This window comes from Mytilus californianus, unplaced genomic scaffold (genome assembly GCF_021869535.1).
Source record: "Mytilus californianus isolate M0D057914Y unplaced genomic scaffold, xbMytCali1.0.p SCAF_6, whole genome shotgun sequence".
In the NCBI taxonomy this organism is placed as follows: Eukaryota; Metazoa; Mollusca; class Bivalvia; order Mytilida; family Mytilidae; genus Mytilus; species Mytilus californianus.
Window position 1 is genome coordinate 85738535 of NW_026262712.1, and position 16290 is coordinate 85754824.

The following is a 16290-nucleotide window of genomic DNA, read 5'->3' on the forward strand; positions in this document are numbered from 1 at the left end:
TCGGTCTTCTACAAAGCAGATTACAATAAACACGTTCTCTTTCTATGTATGCATTTAAAAAACTATCCAAATAATATAAGCAAGAGGAATACACGTGCAGCGAAATGTTTAATCCTGTAAGACATGTATGTGTACGATAAATACAAACAAAGGGTGTAAACTTAGCGGAAATTTTTATATTACGGGCATTGTTTAGAAAATACCAGCTACATAGTTGTCGGTACCACCATCATAACGTACTCTCATTGAGTGCAAAAAAAAAACATAATCCCGTTAGTGTTAATCCGGGTATAATGACTATTACCTTGTTAACTATAGAAGTTCAAAATTGACTTAATTCTAACAACACGAAGAGTTTATTTTAACATTACATCCACGTGTTCTCGTTCTGGTGTGCATGTAATATTTGCTACCGGACATTAATAATATTTACTAATAACCAATCAATCAACCCATAGTTTCCGTATAGATGAGAAGTTGGAATTGTCGTTCTTATAAAAAAAAGTACACAATTTCAGGTACAAGTATTGCAGTTTTATTATTTCAAAAACATTTTGTATAGATATTCGATAATTCGAAGTCATTTCTGTACGGGCCGGCTATACGAATGATCGATTGTGAAAATATTTACAGCCGATTTCAACGAGTGTGTAGCTAAAGGTAAAATATGTGGTTAGCTTCCTTGCTAGCTCAACTTGAAATCATTATTAGGTAAGGCACATCCAGCCTTTGGGTGGAGTCAATATTTAAGCAGAGAACCAATCAGAATTAAGTGACAGAATATAAACATTGTAAAACTAAAACAAGTCAGTTTAAAAATAAGTTTTCAATCTAAATTTAAAACTTAGTGATAATTATAAGCTCATTCACAAGCATGCATGTTGTAGGTGTGTTTAATTTGCCAAAATGATGAAAAGTTAACTGAAAGCTGAAAATCCTTATTTTTTTCTTCTTCGTCAGACATTACAAATAATAATAAATTTAACTTGTCTGTTGAATTTGTTACATCAAGTTAATAAAATGTAGTTGGATATGATTGACAAGTGCTGACCGTATTCAATTTTACACATACACATAAAAGATTGGAAGGTATCCAAAAGTACATATGACCTGATTTGATTTGATTTTGGTGTTTTAACGCCACGTTTAAGCACCGCTTTTTGGCTATTTCGTGGCGGCCAGTTTTTATTGGTTGAGGAAGCCGGAGTGCCCGGAGAAAACCACCGACCTTCGATAGGAAAACTGACAATCCTAGTCAATTAAGATTGGAGTCGAGTGCACCCGCACGAGCGGGGTTCGAACTCACAACCTCGGTGTTGACTGGCTAGAGTTTACAGTAGTAACTACTTAGACCACTCGGCCACCGAGGCCCCCACACATGACCTGATCATTCAATCTAGGTCAGATTAAAACTGAAGTAGAGACATAAAAATTGTTCTTCATGGCTGCATTATTTATCTAAAACTAATAAGTAAGGTAATGTTAACGGACCAAGTAGATGTTCATAAACTCTGCAATATTTTCAATTCCAGACTGCAGTAACTGTTGTTTTCTGTTTTTTTTCCCGTTGCATTTTTAACTAAATAAAAGGTCCACAAAAGCAACCGTGCATGATATTAAGTAGTATTATATTTTTTTCTTTTCTGTGTGAATATAAAAGATTTTAGTTCTAAAAACTATGCATATATATATGAAGAAAAGACATCAAGACCATAACAATGTTTTTTTTGCGTGCACCTAAAGATACTTATTTACTAAACTGCCTATTCACGGCGTAAATATTTATAAAAAAAAAACGTTACTCCGCTTCTAATTTATTGTAATAAAAAAGATTTTTTAATTCAATCAAAGTCTAAGAAATGAAATTTTATTTGCAAAGTAATCATGGTAAACCTTTGTATGAAACATACATATATTATAAATAATAAACAGGCCATTGATATAAATGTTTTCATTGGATGATAAATTGGTGCTTTGCTCCTCCCAATTGGAAGGTAATAATCAGTTCATGGTTGAGCTAGCAAGGAAGCTAACCAAAGATTCTACCTTTAGCTACACACTCGTTGGAATCTGCTGTAAACTGTGAAAGCATTTAAACTAATCGTTATTTCTAACTCGTTTTACTGGACTGTCTGGTCAGTCAATTTTATAATGTATTCTCTGTCGGAGTCGGACACTTAACTACAGTTTTTTTGAAGAAAGAAACGCTAAACTTTTAATACACGTATCTTTGCTGTTAGCATCTAGATATTACCATACAACTGGTCGAATGCATATGTATTTGCTTGTTAGTGGGATGATTATCAAACGCAGATCATGAAGAAGATCGTGATCAAATTACCATTCCCTCAGAAAAAGTTCATTAATTTCAACTTCAAGAATTCCTAACTGCCTGAGTAGGTAAAATTAGAAATTCCTAGCTTTCTCTTGTAGAGTTTACCCACACAATTTTTTAACATATAAATACATACATGTATGTCAAGCAAAATATTTGAGAATGTGTCCATCAGGTATTTCATCATTGAGATTTTCTCCTTATATGTATTGTGTCACAGTTTGTTAATTATTTGTATACAAATACATCTAGTTTTTTTCTTATATAACTGCACGGAATCAGATTATAACATGTAAGTAACGTAACTGTTGTTTTTTCCTTTTCAATAAAATAGACAAATATCTGGGTCAATTTGTCAATCGGATATTATAGGTATTCTATTCGGAAAAGTTTTTTTTTCAGTGATACATGGGAAAACGGGAAATCGATTAATTTATATTTTTACTCTTGTAAAACGCTGTGTTTGAACTTTGAATAACGAAAAATAGTCACAGAATATTATGGAACGCCGTAAATGTCTTATGTTGAATCTCTACTAAAACTTATGCCTACAAGCCAAAATGTATATTCGTCCGATCCAGAGAAATTTGACAGTTACTACAAATTCAGAGCCAGAAGCAACGTCAAATGAGTGAAAAATGAAACAAGAAATTTCTCTTAAGTAAACTAAGGGAACAAGTTAATGATTGTTAGAGCCACAGTGATGAAGAGAATGATGTACTAGGTGAGGAAATACAAACTGAAACCCCACAAAATTCAACTATTGAATATTTAGAGGATGATGAGAATACTGCTGACATACATGTAGTCACTGTAGACAACAAATCAGATAAAACTGCAATAAAAGAAACAGTTGACGCAATTGTTACAACCTGTAAGGAAAACAACATTAATTACCCCATAGATATTCTTAGAATTTGTGAAGACAAACTTATTCAAGGCTGAAAACTTCACATTGTTGATGATTCCGATGTTCTGACTGATGGAACTAATTATATAATGGTCGATAGGGATGATATACTAAAATCTGCAATAACAGAGATCAATGATATAGACAACCTTCGTCTATGTCTAGACAGACAGTTTTATGGTGAGGTTAGCGTAAATAATTTGTGTTATTTAACGCCAGTAAGATAATAAGTCTCTTATATATACAGTCCGCCAAAAGTTACAGCCCGCCGTTTGTTACCCAATAGTTATATTTATAGCAGAAATTCGTCGAATTTTTTTATCGAAAAAGATCTTATATATTAATGTAGCATTGATATTAGCATTTACCATGAACAAAACTAAGTTTTGCATACATTGTATTCAAAGAGAGTGCAAACATCTCGCATAAAAGTGAAATTTAATTTAATTTCACTTTGATATTTTTTTGTTTCAAAATGTTATCAACCGATACCTTGAAATTCTTTACAAGTAATGCTTGGCATTTTTGGCAAAGTTTGTTTCAAAATTTGACTCAATAAGAAGTGAATTTATAACCATCTTGCTCAGTTGCTGTCTGTACAGTTCCCAAGCATGATGTTCCACATTGTACACAAGCCTCCTTAGACGTTTTTAAGTGAATTTCATTCTTCAACAGTTCACAATGATTTTGACTAGGTGGATGTTTTTCAAAAGTATAATAATAATATATCACGTCATACTTTAGTAGTGCTTAATTAAGGGTGGACTGTATAAAAGCTTACAACCCAGCTCCTTTGTTCTATATAATAACTTACAAGTATGATCTGAGCCGGATCACCCCTACTAGATCACCCTAGCTTGGGGTTCTTTGTTATGCATGCATTCCTTTGTTGTGTAACATTTTGCGGGAATATCAATTCCACAATAAGATTTAGAACAGTTGGGGTGTAAAATAGTTATCCCACTCGGACTTGGTGTATAAGTTTCAGATCACGGTGACACCCCTCAAACATCCGGCCATCGGAATGATCTTACACTGACACACCACGTCTTCATGGGATAACAATCATAGTACAATACTTCTTTTTGTTTCCGTCGCTTGAAAAGTGATCGTAGTGATTGTCCGTCTACCCTTTGTGTTTTGACGAAACTTTTGGGAAATAAATCAAATTGCAACCTGCAACTTTTGGTAGATTTTTTTCTAATGTTTTTTTTTCTTTATATTTTTATTTCCAACAATTAAAGCATATACATGACATACATTCAATATAATACATGTAAGATATATGCAATCTCATTACTATAAATACATTATAATTGGAAATATTAGACATTTTCTATAGAACAGATCAAAAGAAAAAGTTTTTAAAAAAATTTAAAAAAATAGGCCAATAAATATATAGATAATAATAATTAGCAGATAGTAAAAGAGTGGAAAATGAAAAAGAAAAAAGGAATTATCCAGTAACATCCCTATCTATATTTTATTATTTTTTCAATTGTAACATATTCATGATGAATAATATTTGAACAATTAATTATACATATTTCTTTCGTAACAGCCAGCAACACAGATCAAGAACATAACATGACAATAATATATTCTCTAAAATAATTATTGGTTAATAGTCACAAGTAAATAGAACAAAAATAGTCATTAGCATGACTTTCTATACATTGTCAAATTCAGTTATTTTTTTATTTTTTACAGCTATCACACTCTCTTATTTATACATATCTTTCAGCTTTATTTTAATTGCTTGCAATGAGAGCTTCTTTTTAAAGCATCTAGAATTATACATATATAGTTTAATATAAAGAAAAATCATCTTGTATGGGTTGTTGGGGAATATCTTGGATAAGTCTCCAAAAAAGAAAGTTTAATTTATTCATTGGGAGACTTATTCCGGAAAGGAACCAGTTATCAATATCCTGTAGAAAATTATGTACAGTAATACAATTCCAAAATAGATGTTCTAATGACTCATTTTCTGTTTTACAAAATGTACATATAGGATTATCAATTAGTTTCATTTTAACCAGATACTAATTTGTTGCAATAATGCAATGGTTAATCCTGTATTGCAACCACTGTTTTTACTATTTTTAGTAACAGCAAAAGGCAGACTGAAAATATTTTTCCAGTTCAGATTCCGTTCACCTAAAATTTTAACCCACTTTAAATGTCCAGTAGGAATAATATTATTTCTAGTCAGTACAGAATCTTTTGATCCTTTACAGTGTTATATTGTACCACTTTTGAACCATTCTTGATAAAATACTGATTTATGTTATCTTGTACCACTTTTGAACCATTCTTGATAAAGTGCTGATTTATGACCAATCTTAATGCTATTATTAAGCCACAGTGGATTTGATAAAAATGAATCATAAGTGAAGTTTCTTAAATAATCATTTCCCAGGATCTTAGTACATCTTTCCAAAAATAGTTGTTTACTGTCAGATGAAGTTGTCTAATATAATCAACACCACAACTAAACAACTTTTTCTTATCTATATTTGACACGAAAATATTTTGCCATTTTTATCTATCTGCAAAATCCTTCTTATCCTGTTGATTTAAGTGTTGTAATAAACATATTCAAAAAAAGCATTTTCAAACCTCCCTCCAAATAATCTTTAATTAAAATATCCTTCTTAACTCTATGTATAGCTGAGTTTCATATGTATCTATAAATGTTCATTTATTCTCTTAACAATATCATCTGAAAGTTTTGGCAGATAATGAGATGGTTTACAATAGGCACGACTACGTGTTTTAATCACTGGTATTCTACCTATTACAGTTAAATTCCTTTCAGACCATTGATTTGAAGTATTTTTAATCTTCTTTCAGAAAAATTTATCTTCCCATTATTTTTAAGATCTATACATCAAAACTAATACCTAGTAATTTAAAAGTAGTTTCACCCCAAGACAGATTTCTGTCAGGACATAAAAACTGTTGTATCTATATCTATATTTTTTGCTTCAAAACCAAATAACTTGCTTGTGTTTTTGTAAAGTTAATATTCAATCCAGATATTTTTGCAAACCATTCTTATTCAAATAGTGATTCCTGCAGGGATTTTTCACATCCGTCTAAAATCAAAGAAGTGACAATTTATGTTCAACCCGTGTGACTTTGATACCACTAATATCACTATTTCCCCTTATTTTCAATGCATGAATCTGAACACATAAAATGGAGAGGTATGGAGACAACGGGTCCCCTTGTCTACAACCTCTTCCAATCCTAAAAAAATCTGAAAGGTTTCCCACCTGGATGACAGCAGTGTTGATATTATTATAAAAAACTTTAACCCAGTTAATAATAGATTCACCAAAATTAAAAAAAAATCACAACATTCATCAAATAATCCCATGATATGGAATCGGAAGCTTTTTCGAAATCAATCAATAGTAAAAGCCCTGGTATTTCATGTCCTGCTGTATATTGTAATATATCATAAATGAGTCTTTATATTTTCCCCAATTTACCTACCACTAAAAGACCTTTTCAACAATTGTCTACACCTACAGTTGAGAACGAAGGTAAGATGTGAGGGGTTGTCTCAAAAATAAAAATTGAAAATAGTAATAATAGTATTGATCACTATTACTAGTATAATTTGATCCAAAACCTCCTTTATGTCTGGTCAGAGATGAAATTTAAAAAAGAATCATAAGTACGAAAAAATAGAAAAGATTACAAAACCAAAGCTGTGTCCAGGAAAAGGGAAATAGAGAAAAAATTCTGACCCGGTGACAACAAAACAAAATGTAGCAATGACAGTGTAACATATAAAACCAACGACATTTGATCAACACGGACCCCATTAAACTCCAGTGCTAAGCAATTCCCGCTTCTTGTAAGAAACCCTAAGGATTTTCGGGAACGGGGGAAGGACTCTACGACAAAGGGACAAGGTATCTTGTTTTTCGGGACACGGACAATTATATCGGTCAATCAGTTCGTGAGGACGACCATATAATCAAATGAGGGATAACTTAAGTCGTTGGACTCCAAACCCCTGCTTGGCACTGTCCAAAAAGACTTTACAATGACAACAAGATATATAGTAACTAACGAGTTGAAATATAAATTCCATACGCAGGTTTGTACTGCTTAAATGTTGTTACATTGGAACGAGCAGTCAATTACATTTTTTCCCTATTCATCAAGGAAATACATCAACTTTAACAAGGTATCTTGAAGCGGAGTAGTCCCTCGTTGATAAAAATAGACGTTGTGATCTTTTCCTTCCACCTTTGAAATCAATATGTTTTTACCCCTCCCGAAATTGAATATGTACATCAGGTAAGGTGATGATCGGTTGAAAAACACTAACTCGACCGTGTTTACAAGTGTGTAACGGACGGACGGACAGTCCAGTAATTATGTTTCATAAATTTCGAAAATTTCATAAAAACTTTTACAGAAACAAATAAATCGTTATTGGAATGCGGCACTTTCTTTGATGGAAGACTCGCATAATCATAAATTGAAGAGAAAGCTGATCAGGATGCAGTAATTTTTTAATCAATTCAAAGTGAAATGTCGTGTAAATACATGTAATAAGAATATTATATGACAGAGAAATATATTTATTCAATTTTTTGTTTGATATATCTTCTGTAGCTTTATAGTCAATTATATAGATTAGACCGTTGGTTTTCCCGTTTGAATGGTTTTACACTAGTAATTTTTGGGGCCCTTTATAGCTTACTGTTCGATGTGAGCCAAGGCTCCGTGTTGAAGACCGTACTTTGACCTATAAAGGTTTTATGTTACACCACTACTTCACGTTAGGGTGAAGGTTGGCGCCTGTTAAAACGTTTAAACACGCTGCATTTGTTTGCACCTGTTCTAAGTCAGACACCTGTTGTTCAGTAGTTGTCGTTTGTTGATTAAGTTCATTAGTGTTTCTCGTTTCTCGTTTTTTATATAAATTAGACCGTTGGTTTTCCTGTCTGAATGGTTTTACATTAGTACATTTGTTGTTAGCCAAGGCTCCGTGTTGAAGGCATAATGGTTTACTTTTTACTAATTATGACTTGGATGGAGAGTTGTCTCATTGGCACTAATAACACATCTTCTTATGTCTATTTAAAGCTTCAAGGCATTCTTCATCTATTCTAACATAATATTCTACATTATGAAAAGGTAAGGCCTCTTAATTGTTCACAAACAATTGACATTTTAATTGACCCTACATTTGTTTGGTTTTGAGCGTCCCTGGTGTCGGTCAATATTGAAAAGCGCTTCGAACGCAACAGATTTAAGCGTTGTGTCTATTTAACAAGAGGTGTTTTGGGTTGATCACTATAAAAAGGTAATTCAAATCTTGAATTTGTTATATGTTTTTATCTAAAGTCAGGAACCTTGTCCTTGAATTTTCTATGTTAATATCTTAGGGTTTTTGTGCTTTTAACATTTGGTGTTGATAACAGAACTGTAACGGTTAAATATATCTCAACATATGTAGACTAGAGATTAAGAGTTTGTCATAGAAATAACATGTGTCTATTGTTGAAAATCATTTGTTTGCTATATTTTTCAATTCGTGTTGTGGTGTTCCTGTTCTAATCGACCTTTTAATACAACAAGGCTTCAACTGTAATAACCCTAAAAAGTGGTGAGTATAAGTTTATCTGTCACATTAACAAGATCGCGATGGGGATCGCAGTTGATCCTCCTAGTTCGTAGTTGTTTGTTGTTGGTCCAAACTATACGCTATTTAAGTAAAACAATTTTAAATAAAACAATTTTAGATGATAAGAACAAATCTTTTTAATTGATTTTTAGTCCAGAGAAGCTCGTCCTGATATAAAAATTACTCTCTATACAATTTCCTCCATAACCATTTCCAATTCTGGTATATACAACATCTCCTTTGTTCAGTTGAATGTGTTACTGTGGTTCTGTCATTGTGATCCATAGAATCATCCCAGCCGAATTTTCTTATTTTACCTTGCACTACCAATTCAACTGAAGCATGTGATTTATCAACGGCGCCAGTAGATACGTGAAACACATACAGACCATAAGATGGAGCTTTAAACTCGCCATTGGCTTTGTTATATCCGTTCCCATTGTTTAAGTCAACTGTATCATAAACAAGTCATACGGCAAAATTGCGGGTACTTTATTCATTAGCTAAATCACGTGACCTATGCTAAATCCGCCCCTTTGTGCAAGTTATCTCCCTTTTATTTACTAAAAAACCCACATGCCAAACACACGTAAAAGGAAAATTGATTTCAAGCGGCTTGCCGACGGAAACTTTAGTGGCACTGACCGTACAGCGACAGAGACAGTCGAAAGGAGAGAAGTCTTACCTGAAACATATGATGTCGAGCGGATCATTGCATGCCGCAAGCTGAAAAGGGTATGTTTTTCTGTCAGGTTCTGACATTATGACCTTGACTCGTTTCAAAGGCTTGAGTGAGTCTGATTAAAAAAACTCGCTATTTGACTTTAAAAAGCAATTAAAAAGACAACATACATCTAGCTGACTATTCAATGCTAAAACTTGTTTATGTAATGTTTCATAACTACAAGTATTAATTGAATTAAACCAATGATTTATCAATGTAAAGGGAGGCAACTCGCTTCTGAAGGGTTGCCGGTACAAGGAGGCGCCTTAAAGGGAATAAATTGGATTGTACCAATTCATTTTGAAATTCGATTGTGATTGATACCTTTTAAAAAAAACACATAAGAAGATTTTTCTTAATAAATGAAAATTTAAAAGAATGCGAGTGCGTGTGTGAAAAGGTCATTTCTTTTTATCACAAAAAAAAAGGGGGGGGGGGGGGGGTTGCATGGACACTTATACATAGTGTTATTTCCCAAGTTGTTCAATAAATCTTATGAAATTAAAGGATAAAAACTTAATAATATCAAAGACTATTCATTAAATAATAAATAGAGATTCTCTTTTTTTCTTTTCATAGTGTGAGGAATACTTAGTGAAATGGGTTGGATTTTCTTCATATGAGTGCACGTGGGAGCCAGCTGATCATTTACCTGCCTGTCTGATCCAAGAGTTCAGAGAACCAACACAACCACTGCCACCTATTCAACTACAAGACGTCAGTGACAACATTTTGACTGCATTTCAAGATAGACTGCATAGAAGAACTGGCTCGCATATCTATATTGAAATTAAACACAACATTTTCAGAAATATTTTGAAGGCTAAACCTGATAATTTATATATGAAATCAGACTTCGATAATTTATTGTTCCCTCATGGCTGGGATGTTGTTTTTTATTCAAACCAAGGGGAAGGTAGGAGGATCAAGTTCCCAGTTTATGTAAAACCAATTCTTCGGTGGACAAAAAAACAGTTTGAAGTTCAAGGAAATGGTTCTTTAATCTTATCTAAGCAAAGGCCAAAAGAGTTTGTTAAAATTGAATTCGGAACAGAGAGGGAAGTAGTCAACATTGTCATTTAGATAAACCTTTTCAGTGAAAATGGCTTTTCAAATTAATAAAAACACTAACTTTACATCATTACCAAGAGTAATTGACACTACAACAGAAACGCAAAACGGAAATTCATCAAAGTTGAACGATACACCCAAAAAAAAGCATGGATACACACTCCTTCTAGATAGGGGAACAGTTCTTAAAATACACAGCATTTACAGTGAGACAAATATTTCGCCGATAAACATAATTAATGCTAATTTGAAAAAGGGTGTCCTTCCGATTAAAGAAAACTGCGTTACTTTTGAATCAAGGTTTTTTCAGCTGTCCGGAGAACACAACTCAAAGCTAGGCGTGTAACCGGTGGGCGAGGGAGGGACGCTTTTCCACGGGAAAATGTACATTTGCACGTGTTTTATGATGAAATGTGTTCTAAGAGTGAATTAATGGCGGAAGAACGTAAAATTTATAATGGCAAGCTGAACTCGTTATATGCCGAACTTTCGACAACAGAAAAACAATTAAACTCTCTCAAATTAAAGTCTGATGACTATCAGAAAAATTTGAGGTTGTATGAAGAGGCAAATACAGCCTTAAATAGGTACATTGAAAACCTACAAAGCCCTCTAGTAAATAAAGGTAAGACAATACCAGAGTGTAAAAGTAGGAAACAGTCAACTAAAAAGATTAGTATTCTTAAGGAGAGGGTAAACAAGGCTCTATGGTTTGCTAAATCGTTTGGGGTTGATTTACAAGAGTTAAAGGTAGTCGACTCAGCAGGTTCTACGCATGACCTCTTAAAAAACACAAAACCTGTTGGCAGGTATGATCAGATGCCAGAGACGGAGCAAGATAAGGTAAAAAGTCTTTTGTATGTTCTTGACAAATTTGGTGTTTCTGACGATGCTTATCATGAACTTGCTGTGTACAATAACGGACTTCCAAGATCGTACTTGATAAAACAATGTCGTCAGGATATCAATGATATGTGCACAATAACTCAGACCCCTGGTAAAAGTCCGGGTGCTCAACTCACGTTGAAAGAAACTCTAGATAGACTTCTTACTAGACATGATATAGAGGTAGAGATACCTGTCATTCAAATAAAGTTTGCAGCAGATGGTGCTAAAATGTCCCGAATGTCAAACTTTTTGGTTTTATCGCTGGCTGTTTTGAACAGCGGCGAGGAAGTCATGTCAGTGTCTGGTCAACATACACTCGCTATTGTTGATGGAAAAGAAGATTTCATATCAATACAAGAATCTTTATCAGATATTTTCAAAGACATTAACAGTCTTTTGGCAAAAAGGAATGAAATTGGCTATATCCCATATCAGTCTTCGAGTGGTCAAAAATACTTATTAGAGTTATTTTTAGGAGGGGATATGAAGTTTTTATTGATTTCACTAGGTTTAAATGCGGGCAATGCAAATTTTGCATGCCTTTATTGTAAGATAGAAAAGAAAAATAGATACGATATGAGTAAAAGTGAAAACTTTTACAGGTCCGACAATTTCATAAGATCAATTGAAGAAATGATAAAAATATGTAACAAGAAAACAGCAAATTACGGTTCAATTCATCCGCCTTTGCTGTATATAGATCTAGATCACGTGGTCGTCGATGAACTTCATTTAATGATGCGAATTGGTGATGTGCTGTTGAGAAACTTGATAGAAAATGCCATCAATATGGACCAAAAGGAAAATTTAGGAAAAAGAACAAAGAGCAGTAAGCGGGTTGATCAAGTAGTAGAGTTGATAAGAAGTTGTGGTATATCCTTTTCTATTTGGGAGAATAAGGTCAAGGATGGGAGGGGTGACTCTATTAAGAATCTTGATTGGACAAGCCCAACTGGAACTGAATTTAAAAAGATTCTGCATCTTCTCCCAGAAAAACTGCGTGTAAGTGAATGTGTTCCAGAAAATGCAAGAGATAGTCTGAGTAAGCTATGGGCGGACTTCTATGCTCTTTACTCTGTCATAAATGCATGGAGTCCATCCGACGAACAAATTGACGGATTCTTTGGCTCTGCACAAAAGTGGGTTTCAGACTTTACGTCTTTACGAGTGTGTCTTGAAGGTTTTGATTTTAAATATGTTACACCATATGTGCATATTCTAGTATATCATGTTTCGTTCTTTTTGCGAAAGTACAGAAGTATCAAACAATTTACAGGACAAGGGGTCGAAAAATGCAACGACGACATTAAGATGATTTATCATAGAAAATCAAATAATCATGACTCAACAGCTGAATCTTTACGAGTAAGATTCCGCAAATCCTACATGATAAAAAATGAACGAATCAAAAGAAAGTACAGAAAAATGAACAATCAATTTTGGGTTAACGGTGGTAAGCAGAGAATATTTCAAAGGTACAAACTTAAGTGTATTACAAGTAGTTCAAAAAGTAGGAAAGACGGAACTGTTTAAAATGTGTTATCATGTTTAATGTTTGAACTTTATTACAGATTTCTATATTTGAACTTTATTACAGATTTCTATGTTTGAACTTTATTACAGATTTCTATGTTTGAACTTTATTACAGATTTCTATGTTTGAACTTTATTACAGAACATGTTTCTATGTTTGAACTTTATTACAGATTTCTATGTTTGACCTTTATTACATATTTCTATGTTTAAATTTTGTTCAATTTTTCGAATAAATATATAATTATATATAAACAAGTCTAAATTGAAAACAACGTTCAAACCTATGATTGCGTTGGATAAAAACCGCAATTTTATATATATATATATATATTGTTCAAGTCAGGCAGTGTACAACACAATTTATTCAAGTTAACATGATACCAGAGACATATATACACATATATGTCTCTGATGATACCAATACAAACAATTTTATATGTAGTTTGATCATCATTGACAATCTATTCAGGAGACTAGGCAAATCAACGTACAGTATTCAAAAATTAGCAAAACCATATCGTATAGTTGAAGACCATTACAAGAAAAATATAAAAAAAAAATTGGACCTATTGAAATTTTTCAGAAATATGCCCCTTATTGGGCCCTTACAAAACATTCTTTAGAAATTCTATAAATAGCACAGGGGTTTCCATTCTAATTCTCATCACCAAAATGAAAGAGCCCTGAGAGAATAAATCTTTCAAAAAATAAAAAAATCCCGTGTCGGCCCCCCTGGAAAATAACCCAAATTTGAAAATGTTGCTTTTTTATTCTAATTTGGCCGAAAATCGGTAAATTCAAATCACATAAAATGAGTTTGTCTCAAATGTACGACCTTCAAATTGCCTGCTCATATGCGAACAAATTATGACACCAGGCGTTGTATATCTGCAAATTGTGTACAAAAATGTCAATTAGAGCATTTTTCAACAATTGATAATGCATTCTAATGCATGCTTCGCTTCGAATTTTTGATTACATTTGGCCGAAAGATAAGCAAAGAGAAATTATAACTTGTTCTAAAATTATAGATTTATGACGTTGTATAAAAATAAACCGTATGCGAACAAATTGTGTCTGAAATACGGATTTGGATTTTTTTTCAAATAAAGTGATTTTGTTCCATACAATGATAGCACAATGGCGGATTTCTAAGAAATTCAAAATGGCCGCTATGCAAATTAGCATAATACCCTTCATTTTGCCACATGTCTTTTGTGTTTAGAAAGTTGTTTCCAGTTATTGCTCATGTAAGCAAAAAAAGCTACGTGACTATGCTTCTCTTTCAAATCTGCAGAAATGAAGGGTTAACGAACAAAAACATTGGTTGAACAATTAATACCAATTAAAGTGTTTTTCGTTTTTAATTCCAGTTTTCAATAATATATTTGTATATGGTCATACTATTACAAAACAATATGTCAATTTTTACAATCATGGTCTATGATAGGTCTGCATCAAGTTTCAAATTAGAAATAGGTGCAATGGTACAATAGTGCAGACTAATCCCTGTGGAAAGAGTTCCATATGGCACCCCCACGGAATAAACTGTAATACATGATTGTGTTCTTTTAGTATGGTGGGGTGCCATATGGAACTCTTACCATCCCGGTAAAAACAAAATCCTTATTGAAAGAGAAGCCTTTAAACTGTGTAAGCGATTTAAAAATTTTCAAAGTCAGTAAAAGCATAAAGAAATGCAACAAGTCTGATCATTCAAATATCTTTGTCATTTGCGAAAGTGTCCGTTTAAATAGTGAGCTCATGTTCCTGAAATTATTTTGCGTGCAAAAATAGACGAGAAATGACTAAATGGATTTGATGTCATCAGCACATGCATTATGATTTACACTTAGACCTTGATGTGATCATTTAGATTAAAAAAAAAAAGAAAATTGTTTGTTAAATGTACAGTGGCAAATTAAATGCATTTTCATTATTATAACATGGTAATGTGATATGAAGTGAAACCTTGCAGTCGGATTCCTTTTAAATTGCTAGTCACAAGTCCGGAGAAAACCATGTCACCCTACTCGGAAACATTTTTATGACTCGGTCTTTGCTCTTACTCCTATATGCAGTGTACTTAGAGGAGAAGCAACAAATTCAAATTTTCAAGTCTTTGCTTTTACCTGCCGGGGTTCAAACCCACGTTTTTCAGTAATCGAGGCGAGTACGCTACCACAAAACCACCGACTCGGTAAAAGCAATGAAATTGGAATAATTTTGTAAACCATGTGTTCCCATTTGTTTTGTAACTACCAGAAATTTAATTATTTTGAAACTTCGTTCAGGTGACACCCCCTGTAAAATTTCTGGATCCGCCTATAGTGTCTTTTATAATAAAGACTGAACGAATTTAAAAATAAATAGATATCCATGAAAGCCGATATTCGTAATACCAATACATTTGTGTATTGAACGCGATATTTTTCATACCTTGAATTTCTTTCTTTTGTACACCAATGTCTTTTCTGTTGATTTTTATAGCTTTCTTCAGTGCTGTTAGGTCAGGTTGTTCGTCGGAACTTGACGTTTACCACACAAACTGCGTAAGGTATTCTCCAAGGAGCACTGGTCTGTCCATACTAATGAAATTATAACAGCGAAGCACGTCAAAAAAGCAAACATCGTATTATGATAGACTCAGTAACGCTATGTTATCTTTCTTCATGACATAGATCTTTTTTATATGAAACCATATCAATTCTCAGAAGAACCTCTTCCAAGTACTTCCAAAAATTGATTCAACGAATATCTTCTTTCATTATAATTACTTTTATTAAACATGATATTAAATGGTTGGTTGAAATTCTGTCTGGCGATCAATCTTTTGTGAGGTACCTTTTCAAAAGCTAAACATCCAAAATAAATAGCAGTTTGATAATGATTAAAACAATAATAATAAATTTTGGCAAAGGTTAAATAATTGACCGTGAAAAGATGTAGTTCGAATTCGCGCAGTGCTTTTCATTTGGGTTATATTACTTATTACTACACAGTCTCTGTTTCTATTTCTTTACCTTTGTCAACTCTATTTTTTTTGTAATTATACCAGCTTAAATTGCTTGGTTCTATTCATTTTGGAGGGATGAACAAGTACGCAGTCACGTTCAATTATTAAACCTTTGCCAACATTTATTATTTTTGTTTTAATCATTATCAAACTG

General features: G+C 33.0%; 1 pseudogene; it reads right to left on the reverse strand.

The window, feature by feature from the left end:
• Positions 1-9037: 9037 nt before the first annotated feature.
• On the reverse strand, positions 9038-15783 carry LOC127706526 (uncharacterized; annotated as a pseudogene).
• Positions 15784-16290: the final 507 nt, after the last annotated feature.